Below are 13,448 nucleotides of genomic sequence, written 5' to 3'. Positions count from 1 at the left end.
TCATGGACTTCAACTCCCAGAAGTGCTCGAAAATTACTGGTGAGAAGAATTATTTTCTTTTATGGTTTCAGGAACCATTAACGGTAAAATTTTCAGGAACCATTAACAGTTAAATTTTTTAACATTTTCTAATGGTGGAGTGCCTCGTGATTTTTTTCATGAAACAAGTGTGCCTTTGCCCAAAAAAGGTTGAAAAACACTGCTCTATACCTGGAAAGGTGTTTGACAGAATTCTGAAAATTGTGATCAAAAGAATATGAGGTAATAAGCAAAATTTGGAAAGTGCAGTGCAGTTCCCTACCAGATAGATGTACCAATAAAATTGATGATCTTATGAAGGCCACTGACAACCTAATAAACATGAGAAAACTTATTTTATATTTTATATATTTTTAATTTAGAAAAAGCCTATGACAAAAGGAACAAACTAGAAGGAGGGAATGTTTTGTATGAATGCCTTTGTTGTGAGCCATAATGGTTGAAAGAAGATAAAATATAACTTTCAGTAAGCACATCCTTCTTTCATTTTGTTAAATATGCCAGGATACACTTACACTATGCAGGGGTGTCAAACTGCCGGCCCATGGGCTGTTGCATCATGCAGAGGCCACACCCAACCCAGCTTCAGCAATGCAAAAAAAAAAGTCATGATATGTCACAACACATCACATGACATGGCGAGTTTGATACCCGTGCACTATGGGAACCTGATATTTAATAAGTGTGTGTGTCATAAAAGAAGAACAGATTGAGTAAAAAATATGTGTGTGCTGAAGGAATGTAGTTGAATATAAAAATAATGAATTACTAGTACAAAAAATGTTGAGATGCTTTAATTATATATAGGGAATGAAGGAGTGATTACTGTATGAAAGAAGAATGAGTTAATGAAGAAGACTCACAAAATTTTGATTGGCTGGCATTAATGGATCCTCCAAGAGAAAAAGTTGTGAAATTTAAATGATATGTGTATAGAGGAGTGTGATGAAAGCAAAGATAATTTGCAAGGATAGAAACTTCAAAGAGTTGTAGTAAACTGTGGCAAATTGACAAAATTGAAGTTGACTAAATTTCTTACGCTGTTAACTGAGTGGACATATGATTTTCACATTTTTTTCTGTATTGTATGTAACATTTCTTATCCTGGAAAGGAACAGCTTGATGGGTATGTATGCTTCTAAAGCAACAAGAGTTTTTAAAAATGTAAGGTTCATTTGATGAAGTCTATATGCCAGTTATGGTTAACAGTGCATTCCCATCCTTGTCTAGTTAGGAGTAAACCTAAATAAACATTCAAGTTCAAGATTTTTAAGGGAAATCTCCTCTTCTAACAGACAAGTTGTTGGTAAAAAATAAATGGAGAATTCAGAAAGATCTCCTAGACACAAATAAATGAATAAAGATTGTTTTTAGTTTAGACCTCTTCCAACCTATCTTAGAAACACTTCAATACTTCATTTCAGTATGGAGATGGAGTAAAGTAAACTTTGCTTATGATGGACCAGTATGAAGATTTTTGTGATTATTAATAACAAGGACTAAGGCTGAATACATGTTATTTGTATCTTCTCAGAAATGGGGTTTAATTTGTAGCTACGCACAGTTAGATTTTGACTGTACATATATATATGGTTTACACTCAGTGAAGCACTCATTTGATTGAAAATCACATGATCACATAAGTGGGAAGTTAATTTTTGCTCTGCGGGTAAAGAATAGTTTCTTTCAGGTAGAAAGAACAGCTGTTGCAAAATGCTCTGGGTCCTTTCTGCGTATTTTCTCTTGCTGCACTCTCCTGGAAATGCAGAACCAAAAGGTAGACGATATCTAAAAGTTGTTTTACTGATTTTTAAGTCTCACTGAGAATTAATGATATAGACTAAGTTCAAAAAGACTATTTGCATGGATCTTGATTTATTTATGGTATAAAGAAAGACACTGTTTTGGCTGACTGCAGGGGAAGAAATCAGATCTGAGTTTAGCCTATTGGTTTTCTTTGAATAATCTGAACACTCAGAATATTTATATCATTCATCTTAAAATCTATATGCTTTCTTTATATCTCAGTATGACTTGTAGAAGTCTGTTTTGTATTTTTTCAGGATGAGTAAATAACAAGGAAACCCAGTCTAGCAACTGGGTTTCATAACTTCTATCAAGAGATTCCATTTCATCTGCCCAATAATCAGGTGTTAAGGATTATTTTTGTTTTACAGCTGTGTTGGTACTCCATAGCTGTCATGGCATCTGTATAGTCTTGGCAATGCTCATGTAAAGTAGAGAAGTTGAGTGTGTAAAAGCAGAAATTGTTTGAAAAAAAACATAAATATGCATGTCTGAGTGTGGGATACAAAGTAGGATATGCAGGTTTGATTGAAAAATGTCTGGTAATATTACTAGAAATTAACTTACACATATAAATTCTAAATAGTTGTGTTATTAAAATGTGAGAACCTTACTTTCCAAATGTATATAAAAGTAATGAATACAATTATGCTAGTAATTTTCATAGTGTCACAAGACTCTTTCATTGCCAGTATCCCACTGAAATTTCTTTTTTGGATACTGACCAATTTCTGCAAAATTTTTATGAATTGTTACCTTTCTTGCGTTATTAAATTGTTTCATTAACTTGCCTTGTATTTTTTTATTACTTCATGTTTCATCTTTATTATTGATCTTGGAAAGCAAATTATACTAACTTTCTCAGATTAAACTGTTAAAATTGGAGACTCCAAGGAGAAAAAATCGAGATGGTATGCATACTTTATACCTGTTGGTAGCTCCTCAAATAAGCCACAACTAATGAGTTTGACCAACTCTTGCCAATCAATCCTAAGGGGAAAATGTGTTTAATGGCAACATATTCTCCAAGTCACCTTCTCCCCTTGAAATATGGATATCTGCACAGCTCTGGTCCCTATGCTGAAGCATGTCACAAATCAGAGGAATTTGGTATAGATATTCAAACATGTATGTTAGGGAGTTACAGTTTTTTCTGTCAGAATTTCTGCTCTATAATAACTCCAGCAGACATTACTTTTAAACATTCATAAAATGTGTCTTTAAAATGTAAAAGTTATGTTTTGAGATCTTTGGGATGCTAAAGACTATTTCTTAAAGTGATACTGTATTTATTCATTGAAATGGCTCCTAAAATGCACTTCAAGAATATAGAATAGAATAATTTTATTGTCATTTTAAATGTGCACTAATTGTCATACATTAAAATGAAATTTTGTTGCATACAGATTTCAAAGGATCACCACCTCCAATATGCACTACATAAATATGACCAAAAAAATTGAATATACTTGCATATATTTTATGACACAGAGAAACAACACAGTCTGCTTCAGATACATACATGTACATGGTGAGAAAAACGCTGCTGGAAATACTTATTGCATAGAATTCCAACATACAAGAGATGAATAAATTTATTTATTTCATTAACCTCAGTTAATGAAATAATGCATTAAGACAGGAATGTTAAACTACCAGCCTGTGGGCCAGATGCATCATACTGAAACCACGCCCACCCCATTGCTGGCAATGGAGAAAAAGTTATGATACATCACGCAACGTCACGTGATGTCATGAGTTTGACATTTATTTATTTATTTATTTATTTATTTATTTATTTATTTATTTATTTTTGGGACTTATATGCCGCCCTATCTCCCGAAGGACTCAGGGCGGCTTACAACAATAAAAACAACAATACAAAAATTAAAAAAGAATTAAATGCCTGCATTAAGGGAATCAAACATGAAATAAAAATAGTAGCTGACTTATACAGGTTAATCAAGCAAGAACAGCATAGCGGAACATAGAATAGCACGGCACAGACGTTTCTTTGGTCATTCAGAACAACAGCTTGATAGACATCCTCACAGGTTCAAAGAGAATGGGCAATTATGTCATTTTTAAAAACCAATACAGGTAGTCTTCGACGTATGACCACAATTGAGCCCAAAATTTATGTTGCTAAGTGAGAAATTTCTTAAGCATGTTTTGTCCCATTTTACGACTTTTCTTGCCATATTTGTTAAGTGAATCACTACAGTTGTTAAATTAGTAGCAACTGTGGTGAACCTGGTTTTCCCATTGACCTTGCTTGGTTGCTTGTCAGAAGGTTGCAAAAGGGGATCACATGACCCCCGAGACTCTGCAACTGTTGAGTCAGTTGTCAAGCATCCACATGTAAATCAAGGGACCACGGGGATGCTGCAGCAGTCATACATGTGAAAAATGGTCATAAGTCACTTTTTTCAGTGCTATTGTAACTTTGGCCAGTAAGTGAAGTGTTGTAAATCGATGACTACCTGTACAATGTCATTGGTTGAAGTGATAATTTGTTAAGTTTGAATACCATTGAAATAAAAAGATCTCTTATAACTGTTTAGTATTTAGATGTAGAACAGTAGAAAAGAACCCAGACGTAGGGGGAAAAAACATTCAAATACTTAACTGACAACACTGGATGTGGTATATGGCAGCTGAAGCATGCTTCAACAAACGAATGCACCTTGAAAATGATAGCCATTGCTTTTAAAGCAGTTTCACAATTCATATGCATCTTTTTTCCTTTGCAAAACACAGAAGCTCTCATTCTGTGATGTAGCGTCAGCAATAAAAAGCTAAATGACAGGAAATGGCAAATTAAAATAAGCTTGCTTATTGTGTCTACCATCTTTCAGGAGAATTTATAGCAGATGGTATCCAGCAGGAAACGCAGACAAAGGTACAAAATTGTGATAATGCTCAGTAGCTGGGCTGTTTCTAGTGTGAAGGACTAACTGGAACTTGCATTGTGAGTGCTGAATGCCTGGAAAAAAATGTGGGTTTCTCCTCAGAGTCAACATCGAAATACAACTGAAGGGATTTTATAATGAGGCTTCATCTTCAGGGTTTTGTATATTTAAATAGAATTGGAATAGGAACTGGTGCACACGGTAACACTTAAGATCTATTGACATCAATATGGGCAAGTACATAAATAATATTCACCATCACTTCAGGAGATCTTTTTCTTTCCAGATAAAATGGTCAGTCAGGAATTGATGGTTCTTATTGCTGAAGAAGGGCAAAGCGTCAATCTCACCTGTGAATTTATGCATACGATTGAAGGTCTGTATCTTAAACGAACTCTTGGAAAGCCCACAGATGTGCTTTATATTACCTATCATGGTAAAAACAAGAGAGAAGATGCTGCATATAAAAATCGCACTGAGTATTTTGAGGTGAACAATACAGCCACAATTACACTGAAGCAACTGAAGGAAAATGACAGTGATGGATATATGTGTACAGCACACTTGACCACAGACACTGGGCTTAAGCCAAAGAATAGCCCAGTGAAGTTTCTTTTGGTAGTAAAAGGTAAGAAAAAGTGGTGTGAATAGCAGTTTGATTTTCAATTATAAATCATTAACCATTTTTCCTAATTTGGTATTATCTAGACATCTTGACCTCTATTAACCATGTTGTCTTAAAAGTCTGTTAAATGAAAATGTGGAGTGTTTTGTTACAATTTAAGGTAATATCTTTTTTTTAAAAAGTAACAAGCCTAACGTCATTGGGTTTGGGGAAAGTGACAACTTGTCATTTCAGCATCTTCACATTTGATTGTAGACTAATACAAAATGTGTTCATTCAGATCAAATACCTACAAAATGAAAGTATAGTATAATATATAAAATACATTGTACTGAGATGGATGAGAAGCAAATAATATACACTGAGCAAACATATACATTAATTATGCATGTGGTATATATTTAACATGTACTGTATATACTTCAGAAGTACATATTTGAGGAAGTACATAAATAAGGAAACTTTTTTAAAATAATTGCAAACTGAAAAGACAATGGATGAACTGAATTTTAAACTGGAAAAACATAGAATCTTAAAACAATAAAATTCAATTCAGACCTTGTTTCAGATAACTGCTTAATTTAAGGAACGGTTGCTGGAACTGGGTATGTTTAGTTTAATGAAGAGAAGGACAAGTGGTGACATGATAGCAGTGTTCCAACCTTGTTTAGAAACTTCTAATTCAGCTTGAAGTCTACAACTCAGTCATAATTCAGAAATTATCTTTGAAAGTCAACATATTGATTGATTTGTTCATTTATAAAGTTGATACATTGCTTCAATCTAATTGGACTTAAGGAGTTTACAGGATATAGAAGGAAATCACTCTGCATACATACACACACACGCACACATACAGTATACTGTACATGCTTTCATGCATACAGTACAATACCCATCACATTATTCCCTTCTGCAGAATAAATAAAAAATACATAATAGATGATAATCTCTTAAAACAATTAAATGTACATATCTGAGATGTTCTATATTAATAATTTTAGTGAACTGTGGGAGTTGAAGTCCGCAAATCAGGAGGATATTCAGTGATGGAAGGCTGAGGTCTGTTAAAGCAGCCTTCTTAAAGCACTTTCTTAAAGATTCCAGATAAACTGGGAATACAAATCCCAGGGTTTTCAGTTAACATGTCGGAAGCAACACAGGTAGTTCTCAACTTACAACAATTCATTTAGTGACCATTTGAAGTTATAAAGGTAAAGGTTCCCCCGCACATGCGTGCTAGTCGTTTCCAACTCTAGGGGCCGGTGCTCATCTCTGTTTCAAAGCGGAAGAGCCAGCGCTTGTCTGAGGATGTCTCCGTGGTCATGTGGCCGGCATGACTAGACGCCAAAGGCGCACGGAGCGCTGTTACCTTCCCACCGTAGTGGTCCCTATTTTTCTACTTGCATTTTTACGTGCTTTCAAGCTGCTAGGTTGGCAGAAGCTTGGACGAGTAACAGGCGCTCACTCTGTTACACGGCACTCGGGATTCGACCCACCAAACTGCTGACCATCTGATCGACAAGCTCAGCGTCCTAACCCACTGAGCCACCACGTCCCTTTTGAAGTTATAACAGCACTTTAAAAAAGTGACTTATGACAGTTTTTCACACTTTTGACTGTTCCAGCATCCCAATGGTCACATTATCAAAATTCAGATACTTGGCAACTGACTCATATTTATTTAACTCATATTTATGATAGCTGCAGTGTCCCAGGGTCATGTGGTCCCCTTTTGGGACCTTCTGACAAACAAAGTTAATGGAGAAGCCAGATTCACTTAACAAATGTGTTACTAACTTAACAACTGCTGTGATTCACTTAACAATTGTGGCAAGAAAAGTCATAAAATGGAGCAAAAATCACTTAACAAATGTCTCACTTAGTGACAGAACTTTTGAGCTCAATTGTGGTCTTAAGTCAAGGACTGTCTGTATTATTCCTTTACATTTGAAGGCTGGGAAAGCTGGTGTAAAGCTCTATGGTAAACTGCATGTCCCATTTTCTTTACTATAGCACCTTCAGAGAAGAATTTTGAATCTCCCTGGATGCTGTATATTTTTATTTCTGTGTTAATGCTCTTGGTTTTTATGCTTGGATCATATATCATCTATCATGCAGATGTAAGTATGGCTAATATCAAGATATTATATTAACTAAGTTCCATCAACTTCCATTCTTTCTTTCCTAAAAATTATGTACCTCAGTCAAGAAATGTCCCAAGATAATGTCAAATAACTCTTTTCCTGTATAATTGTAGGATCATCATCATTTTAGCCATTGTCTATTGACTGCAGGATAAAGGCCTCTTCTGCATGTTTCCAGCCGAAAGGGGCCTGAGTATTTATTTGTCAATTGGACCCCCAATACTTGCTGATGTCATCGATCCATCTTGTTTTAGGCCTCTTTTGTGGACACCTTTTTTTCAAGTGGGATCCATTCTATAGTATAGAATGACTTGTAGTATAGCACTAGATATTTATAATGCAAAAGAATTTCTAATTTAAAGATCTGGAGTTTTCTTTATTCTAGTTATTCTATATCAGTGCAATGATTTGAATGGACCCAAATACAATCATTATCACATAAGTGCAAGCTTAGAAGAAAAACCTTGTGATTCAATACGTTAATATTTGCTGATAGGTAGTTGTCATTGTTATCTTCAAAATGTACAACTATGTCCTTTCTTCTGCAGAAAATTACTCAGTCCAAGTGTAATGTTTAGTAAAAGCCTATTTTACAGTTCCTATATGTTGATTATTGTTTTATGCTATTATCATTTTTTTAAAAAAATTGTTATCAGTTGTTGGATTTATTTTTCATATCTTGTTTATATTAACTGGTCCAACAGATCTACACATAGCATAAGGAACCATTAGGTAACTTGTGTATATGCATCTTAATTGTCTTTTTAAATAGATCAAGAAGTGCTTCCAACAAGGACACGCAAAGAAAAGGCAAAATTTCATCTATGAAGATATGACATACAGCCTGAGGTGCCAGAACAATGAAAATAAAATGAATCAATATGCTATGTAATACACTGAACAACAAAATATTGTTGAAATTCCAACAAATTCATAATTGTTTCATTATTTTTTTAAAGAAGTGATCAAAAAGTGTATACTTTGAGCATCAGTTTGCATCTCACATATGTGAACTAATAGTAGTGTTTAAAATTTGAAAGCTAATGTTCAAAAACTCCATTCAGGTAGCCTCATTGAATGTGTGAAGGGCTCAAACTGCATCAAGAATGATAGCTACTAATTCCACCCCCTCTGACTTCCACACATTTTGCTGGAGGTCTGAAAAGAGCCAAATTTGCATTCACTTGAATGGGAGAATAGCCCTCAGTACAGTTAGACACTCTGGCTTATTAGAAGTCCTGGAATGCTTGCAAGAAGCATCAGGGAATCTTGCTAGACCACAGATTAAGCAAGAATTGACGGCATGCTACAGTTACCAAAAGAAGCTGAGCCAATGCAGTTTGGGGCTGCATCAATAGATGTATACCAAAAAGATCACAGGAAGTGATAGTACTGCTTTATGCTGCACTGGTCAGACCACCTGGAATACTGTGTCCAGTTCTGGTCACAACTGTACAGAAAGGTTGCTAAGGAACTGGAAAGCATGCAGAGAAGAACAACAAATATGGTAAGGGGCTTGGAATCTAAATCATACAAAAACTTGGAACTTGTTTAGCCTGAAGAAGAAAAGGCTGGAGAAGGAGTTGGGCTAGAAGACCTCCAAGATCTCTTCCAATGCCATCATTCTATCCTTCTGGATCCAGAGAAATATGCTATCATTCAAGCCAGGTCCACTTCCCCTTCACACATTCAGTTGAAAACCTGAAAAGGGCAGGTTACGTGCTTTGGATGGCTTAAATTCTTACTAGTTTTATATATGTCCTTGCCTATCTTAAGATGAATGTGGCTTAACTTTATAGCTGATGTGCTTAACGCGAGTCGTACAGTATACGTAGGCCTTTTGAAACAATGTTTGCATAAATAGTAAGGATTTTTAATAAATGCTGTTATTGAAAGTAGTTAATAACAATTCAACAGAGAGGAATACAAATGGAAAATGTATTGCACTTTTTAAAATATATTTTTCCTGCTGAGTCCTGCCTCCATGCTTATTAAAGGTGCAATTGCAGAAGACATTAGCAGTGATGGCGAACCTTTCAGGGACCGAGTGCCCCAAAACTGCCCCACCCACCCCCATTCTACTCCTGCCCCTGCCCCGCCCACCCACAGGGCCACCCACAGCCTCCACAGCCTGCCTCAGAAGATCTCCCAGGTGGCGATGGAGGCCACACACTCCACCTGCTCCCCACAGCATCATCTGCGCGCAATGGGGTGCGAGGGCAGAGTCTTGTCCCTGCTGCCTGGCTGCCATGTCCTTGGCTGTGCTGCTCTGTGTGGGCCGTGCCTGGGGGCTGCTGGTGAGGGGGCCAGAGGGGGAGGCAGGGTGTTGTGACTCAGGGCCAGCCTGTGGGTCCGGCAGCCGGCTCAGATGTCTCGGATGACTCAGATGAGGGGGAGGAGGAGGGTGTGGAAGACGAACTGGCTGATGACGGCTTGGAGGCTTCGCAGAGCCCCCAGCCGTGGCCCTCTTCTCAGCTGCGTGAGCCCGATAGTGCGGAGGATGATGACCCACAGCTGGCCCTGTTCAAGGACGCCCGACGCAGGAGGCAGTCGAGCAGGACCAAGCAGAGAAAGGCTGTGGGACTCCTCGGGAGGAGGCACAGGGAGACCACGCCCTGAACTCTAAATAAAAGGAGTGTTTGGGGAAGGGCTGGTTGCTGAAAGCAACCCTTCCGTTTGAGGATTCAAGTTCCAGTGTTTTGTTTCTTGTTCTGTTGTTTGTGTAATAAATCTTGGCAGACGCTTTCCAGCCTTAGACGCTCTCCAGTCTCTACTGTTTGAACAGGGGTTTGCCTTATTGCAAGGCTGGTAGCAGGCTGGTTCAGAACACAGGGCTGGGGCAATGGCGCACGTGCCCACAGAGAGGGCTCTGAGTGCCCCCTCTGGCATGCATGGCATAGGTTCGCCACCACTACATTATGGAATATTAGAAACTATTTAGAAGGGAAGATGTCAAAAATGTTTTATCTTTTTTGGTACATTTAGAGTATTGCATAAATGTTTTAAGAGGTGTAACTTCATGATTTCAATACCTACAAAAGAAACAGTGTGGTGTAGCGGTGAAGATGTTGGATTAGCACTCTGAAGAACCAAATTATCATTCATCCTCAGCCATAGAACCTCACCTGGTAACTTCAGACAAACAACTCCTTAAAACAAAGTGACTGATGCAATGAGGGGAATAGGAGGGAGTCCTATGTAGGCTGCCTTGTATTCTTGTATATAAAGCAAATTAAAAAAAAATAGAATTGCAGCGCTAAATGTTTATTCTTCTATAGTATTACAGTATATGTTACTTTTTAAGATTTTAAACCAAATTTAGAAGTTAAATATATGGGGTTATTTTATGAGAAAGAGAGAGAGAGAGCAAGAGAGAGCACAAAGCATGCAATAAAGATTTCGAGATATCTTGGCTGTGCAGTATTGTTTGTATTCCATCATTTGCTTTTCCATATATCTGTATACTAAATACATTTGTCAAATCGGGATGTGAGAATTTCTTTCTTATTTGGGAATCTGTACATTTAGTTAATCCTTTGAAAGTCCTACCTCTCCAAATCTGCAAAATTTTGTATAAAAGAATCATATATGAGAGAAAAATCTGCACAAAATTGCATCTAAAATTAAATAACAAATCACTTTTTATTAGGGGAAAATGGTTGCAAGATATTTGGAGAGATGTATGCAAAAATACCATTATAAAGAAAAATAATAGTTGGCTTAGAAAAATAAATACATGAATTACAAAATACATGAAACAGGCAGCTTGGCAAAAATTGAAAAACTTAAGACATGAAATTGTGTAATCTTTAGCATGTATCTTCTCACAGAAAAAAATATTGGCATGGATTTATGCAGTAATACAATTTACGAGTGAATTAGACTTATCCATTTTCTGTCTACAATAATTGTCTCTCTGCCATTTCTTTTCCATTTTTCTCTATGGTGTGCAGTTTGAGAAATGTGACTTAGTCATTTGCAGGAGGTAGGCAGAAATGCTTTGTTTTGCTGATATCTTGCATTTGTGTACATCCTTATACGTGGCATACCCTAACTGGAAGAGACTAATATGAATTCCTAGAAATCCTTTCAGTTCAAGCACATTTTCTTTTCTTTTTCTGTCATCTTCTCCACATTTCTTGAACTAGCTCAAATGGCAGGTAAATGTACAGATGATAATCCATGCCAAAAGATCTTTCAGCACACCCTGGGGTAGGATGATCAATGACTTCACTTTGAATATTGATCTGGGAGTGATTGATCAATGCATATCAATCTGATGGGATTCTGTACTTTATTTTCCAGGCAAGCCAAATGTGCTGCACAAATACTTGGTGTTCATACAGTATACTCATGTTCTACAAATATTACTGCTGTGTTTTTCCCTGCTGTGGGTTTTAATTCTGTTATTGTTACTCTTTCTTAGTTTGGTGTTTTAAATTGATTTCATTGTATTGTGCATCACTTTGAGTTGCTGTGTTGATTGAGGTAGTTTATAAAACAAATAACAAAGAAAAGGTCAGATATACTAAACCACAGGGAATGATTTCTGTTTTAAATAGTAAAATACATCTCAACTAAAGAACTGATGCCATCTGGGTATGACGTCAAAGAAATTTGAAGCAAGATATATAGAGTGGCATAGTCATCAGACAGCCATGCCATATTCCAGGGGTAGGCAACCTTGACTCTTTTATGACTTGTGGACTTCAACTCCCAGAATTCCTGGGGGTTGAAGTCCACAAGTCATAAAAGAGCCAAGGTTGCCTACCCCTGCCATATTCCATGCTGCCCTGAAAAACAATCATAGAATCATAGAGCTGGATATCTAGTCCAACCCTCCTGCTCAAGGCAGGAACCTTATATCATCCAGACAATCGGTTGTCCAGTCTATTTTTGAAAACCTCCATTGATAATGTTCCATCAGAAAAATCAGCCTTATATAGAATCACTTCAGGAAGAGTGAGACCACTTATGCTATTTATGATTTATAAAGGATGGAGAGTACAGAGGTGCAAAATATTTTGACATTGAAGCACTCTGACCTTACACCAATTGTTCTAAGTACTCCAGGCATGAAAGAAAACTTGGCAATGTCATTTTGACTGTTCTGAGCAGAGTGACTATGTTTTTGTTGTGTGGGTGGTGATTGGCTTGCTTTTTTTAAAAAATGAAAAAAATAATAATCCAGCTTTGCTAATAGAGCAATTCAAATTAGTCATGTCTTTATTGCTATTATTTTGACTAGATGAAATAAAGGAGCAGAATTTTGAGAGGAAAGAAATAATTAAGAACATGACCACATAGGAAGATTGCTAAAAGTTGTATGTCTGCCAAACTTCTTGGTAATTTACTGCTGATTTTTTTTTTTAAAAAATCTTTGCTTATGTAGAATCAATTTCATTAAGAGGCGTGATACAGTGCATGCATCTTATGGGTTGCTATTCTTTATTTTCCAGGCAGGTCAAATGTGCTGCACATATACCTGGTGTTCATACACTCATGTTCTACAAATATAAAGATTTGCCCAATATTTCTTTGATTTTGATTTATTAAACTTTTGTACTGTATGTCTGTGTGAACTCTGTGCACATATTTCTATTCATTTTGAACTCTGGAGTATATTCAAAATGGAAACATAGTGGCTTGAGGTGATTTGTCAAGTTTCAGTTCGGTCATAATATTAATATAACTTGTGCGATTTAGAAACTTGTGCTTGGTGAATTAATTAGATTGATTAAGTTTTTTGCTTTGTCCTGTAGCTCGCTGGCTAAACACATAAAAGGTCTATTGTTCTTACTGAGATGTATTTTAATGCTTTTAAAAAGTTTTTTAAAATAATCACCAGCCAAGTATTGTGCAGATTGGTTGGTAAGAAACATTTGGCATGGACTGCCACTTATAACTAATCTTGTGGTC

The 13,448-nt window shown here is 36.5% G+C and overlaps 1 long non-coding RNA gene across 1 annotated transcript; it reads left to right on the top strand.

Moving 5' to 3' along the window:
- Positions 1-1,689: 1,689 nt before the first annotated feature.
- LOC308661392 lies at positions 1,690-9,847 on the top strand. The gene is made up of 4 exons (XR_014024943.1): positions 1,690-1,816; positions 5,044-5,385; positions 7,399-7,505; positions 8,302-9,847. It is a non-coding gene; the product is annotated as an uncharacterized lncRNA (long non-coding RNA).
- The last annotated feature ends 3,601 nt before the right edge of the window (positions 9,848-13,448 follow it).

This window comes from Vipera berus, assembly GCF_964194415.1.
Source record: "Vipera berus genome assembly, chromosome: 2".
Taxonomy (NCBI): domain Eukaryota; kingdom Metazoa; phylum Chordata; class Lepidosauria; order Squamata; family Viperidae; genus Vipera; species Vipera berus.
Note: the sequence above shows the minus strand (reverse complement) of the source record. Positions and strands in the feature narration are given on the sequence as shown.